Below are 4,187 nucleotides of genomic sequence, written 5' to 3'. Positions count from 1 at the left end.
GTAGAGACGGGGTTTCACCATGTTGACCAGGATGGTCTCGATCTCTTGACCTCGTGATCCACCCGCCTCAGCCTCCCAAAGTGCTGGGATTACAGGCTTGAGCCACCGCGCCCGGCTTTGATTTTATTTTTTAATTAATTAATTACTTTTTTTATAGATAGGGTCTTGCTCTGTCACCCAGTCTGGGGTGCAGTGGTGCAATCATAGCTCACTGTAGCCTTGAACTCCTAGGCTCAAGTGATTCTCCCAACTTAGCCTCCCAAGTAGCTTGGACTATTGGTGTGCCCCATCATGCTAGGCTTAAAATGACCTTTAAAGCAGAGAAAACTTTAATGTCTCACTTGTTCTATGAACTATATAAAAATATCACAAAGGTGCTTAAATTGTGATGAATTTTTTTCTGGTTAAGCTGTGATTCCAGACAGGAATCTACAGAGGAGTTTTACAATCTCTTCTCTGGGTTTTATGGAGAATTACTTTAGCCTTCTGTGTTAGTCTCTTAAAGAACTGCGAACCTGCATTTTAAAGTTCAAATGGTTAAAACATTTTGAGGGCAGAGTTCTATTTTATTGGTAGGAAATTGTTGCATTCTTCTGTAAAATATAGTAATCAGTCCTTTTATGTGAAGAGGGACAAATATCTAATTAAAAATACTGCTTGACATAAAACAATTGATCAAATATTTCGATGAAGACAAAGTTTTATGCTCAGTGATTGTGTTGGATGGTGTCTGCATTTAAAATGCTCTTTCATATTAATTCAGTATGTCATTGATCTCTGTCTTTGATTTACACAAAGGATTCAGAGATGATTCTTTTCTGTAGAGAGAATCTCAAAAGCAGAAGCTGAACTGACACTACAGAAGAAATGAAATAAGACTCATTAGGATTTTTTGAGACAGTGTTGTTTGGTGCAGTGTCTCCTGACTAAATTGATAGTTTCTTTGCTTTTGAGATATAAAAGGGAAAAACAGTTACCTGAAAGAAACTTCCAGTCTCTGGAGCAAAGTGGCCTACCTTTGGAAGTTTGTAGTCTAATGTTGACAAGTTGGTTTTGGGAATCACTTCTGCCACTTTTCTCCAAAGGAAACATTAGAATGCAAATTTGTTTAAAAAATTACATTGTTTTTCATGCTTTGAAAAGTGAACTTGGATGAGTAACATTGGGTCTCAGTATTGTTATGCAAAACTTAAGGGAGTATTGACAATGAGAGCAACCCAGAAAGACATGTTGAAAAACAAGAGTTAAATACAGTGACATAGTATCTGAAAGGAACTAAAGACATTAAGAAAATGGTAAAAGACATGAAAGAGTGTTATTCATCAGAATTAGAAAAACTTAAAATTGGGTGACAGAATTCAAGAAAGAACTAGAAATGAAAAGAAAATAAAATCATTTAAAAAATGACAACCAAACCAGAAGAAACTGTAGAGCAAATAGACACAAGAGAAGGCAAAAAGAAATATAAGTTCAGGCAGGGCATGGTGGCTAATGCCTGGAATCTCAGCACTTTGGGAGGCTGAGGTGGGTGGATCATGAGGTGAGGAGATCGAGACCATCCTGGCCAACATGGTGAAACCCCATCTCTACTAAAAATACAAAAATTAGCTGGTGTAGTGGTATGTGCCTGTAATCCCAGCTACTTGGGAGGCTGAGGCATGAGAATTGCTTGAACCCAGGAGGTGGAGGTTGCAGTGAGCTGAGATGGTACCACTGCGCTCCAGACTGGTAATAAAGAGAGATTTGAAAAAAAAAAAAAAAAAAAGGAAGAAATACAAGTTCAAAGAAATGAAGAAACAAAAAGCATTGAAGAAAAGTGACAAATAGAGATGAGAAAGATCTGAAATAGTTACTAGGTACTTCCATACCAAGAATCCTGGTTCTCAAGGACCCAGAGGCTGATAGGATTGGAATATCCCATTATTTGTGCTAACCTATAAGGATCATACAACAGTTTCAATACTACATGGTGGTAATATTGTTATTACTACCACCATGTATTTTGACTATACCGTTTAAAAATATTTTTCTCAGGCTAACTTCATTCTCTCGCCCTTTTTAATGGATAGATTACCTGAAGCAAAAGAAGACCACAGAAAGGGAATAGAATAAGTACTATAACTGAAAGTTAAGAAATTACCTGGCTGGGGCAATGGCTCACATCTGTAATCTCATCACTCTGGGAGGTTGAGGTGGGAAGGAGGAGCATCACTTGAGCCCAGGAGTTTGAGACCAGCTTGGGCAACATAGTGAGACTCTGATTCTAAAAAAATTTTTTAAAAATTACCCAAGAGTGGTGGTACATGCCTGTGGTTCCATCTACTTGAGAGGCTGAGGTGGGTGGATGGCTTGAGTTAAACTTGGGAGGTCGAGGCTGCAGTGGGCTAAGACTGTACCACTGCATTTCAGCCCCAGCCTGAGCAACAGAGCCAAACCCTGTCTCAACAACAACAACAACAACAAAAAAAAAAAAAAAAAAAAAAAAAGGAAGAAGAATAAAAAGAAAAAAATACTTTTCTGAAATATTTCCTGGAGTATTTTGCAATACAGATTGAAAGAGCACACCAGGTTCATCCATGTCCCTACAAAGGACACAAATCTGGTGTGCTCTTTCAATCTGTATTGCAAAATACTTCAGGAAATATATCAGAAAAGTATTTTTTTCTTTTTCTTTTTCTTCCTTTTTTTTCTTTTTGTGAGACACCGCATGCTCTCACTCATAGAGCGGTGTTGAACAATGAGAACACATGGACACAGGGAGGGGAGCATCACACACTGGGGCCTGTTGCGGGGGAAATGGGGAGGGACAGTGGGGGGTGGGGAGTTGGGAAGAGATAGCATGGGGAGAAATGCCAGATATAGGTGAAGGAGAGGAAGGCAGCAAATCACACTGCCATGTGTGTACCTGTGCAACAATCTTGCATGTTCTTCACACGTACTCCAAAACCTAAAATGCAATGAAAAAAAAAAAAAAAAGAAAGAAAGAGCACACCATATACCTAAACATGCTGACCCAGGGCTACCAACACGAGGACATATTCTAGAAAATTGTTGGACTTTAAAAGGAAAATAAACATTTCTATTTTTTTAAGCAATATATTTGTCTTTCAAAAAATTTCTGTTAGCATTTAGACACAAATAGCATGTGGCTTATGAAGAAAAGAAAATAAGATTATTATCAGACTTTTGGACAGATTAGCTTTATGCCAAAACAAAATAGAATAACATACTTAAGATACCCAAGGAAACCAAGTATGAGGGAAAGATCTTCTATCCAGTAAGATTGACATAAACTATGATCAACATGCAAGAACTCAGGACATCTTGTTCTCATGGCCTTTTATTAAAGTGTCTACTCAAAACCAAGGCCACCAAAACAATCAGGGAAACATTGACACGAGAACTGGTGGTGAGCCTGAAATAAATACATGGTTGCTTATAGAAGTAAAACACAATGAATGTTAAAAGAGGAAATTAACATATATGTGAAGGTTTTACAGCCTGTCCAGATAGATCTAGCATGACCATTAAAAAGGGGGAGAGACAAGGACCTAGAAATAGCAATTCCTTATGATCCAGCAATCCCATTACTGGGTATATATCCAAAGGATTATAAATCATTCTACTATAAGGACACATGCACACGAATGTTCACTGCAGCACTGTTTACAATAGCAAAGACCTGGAACCAACCCAAATGCCCATCAATGATAGGCTGGACAGGGAAAATGTGGCACATATACACCATGAAATATTATGCAGCCATAAAAAACGATGAGTATGTGTCCTTTGTAGGGACATGGATAAATCTGGAAACCATCATTCTCAGCAAACTGACACAAGAACAGAAAATCAAACACCACATGTTCTCACTCATAGGCAGGTGTTGAACAGTGAAAACACATGGACACAGGGAGGGGAGCATCACATGCTGGGGTCTGTTGGCGGAGAAATAGGGGAGGGACAGTGGGGGGTGGGGAGTTGGGGAGAGATAGCACGGGGAGAAATGCCAGATATAGGTGAAGGGGAGGAAGGCAGCAAATCACACTGCCACGTGTGTACCTGTGCAACAATCTTGCATGTTCTTCACATGTACCCCAAAACCTAGAATGCAATGAAAAAAAGGGGAAGAGAATGAAGTTAGCCTGAGAAAAATACTTTTAAACTGTTTAGTCAAAATATGTGGT

General features: G+C 38.8%; 1 non-coding gene across 1 annotated transcript; it reads right to left on the bottom strand.

The window, feature by feature from the left end:
* Positions 1-407: 407 nt before the first annotated feature.
* Positions 408-533, bottom strand: LOC120367264 (small nucleolar RNA SNORA26). Its single transcript, XR_005581682.1, has one exon. It is a non-coding gene; the product is annotated as a small nucleolar RNA SNORA26 (small nucleolar RNA).
* Positions 534-4,187: the final 3,654 nt, after the last annotated feature.

The sequence above is a fragment of the Saimiri boliviensis genome, chromosome 8 (assembly GCF_048565385.1).
Source record: "Saimiri boliviensis isolate mSaiBol1 chromosome 8, mSaiBol1.pri, whole genome shotgun sequence".
Classification (NCBI taxonomy): Eukaryota; Metazoa; Chordata; class Mammalia; order Primates; family Cebidae; genus Saimiri; species Saimiri boliviensis.
The sequence above is the reverse complement of the archived record's forward strand: the minus strand, read 5'-3'. Positions and strand labels throughout refer to the sequence as shown.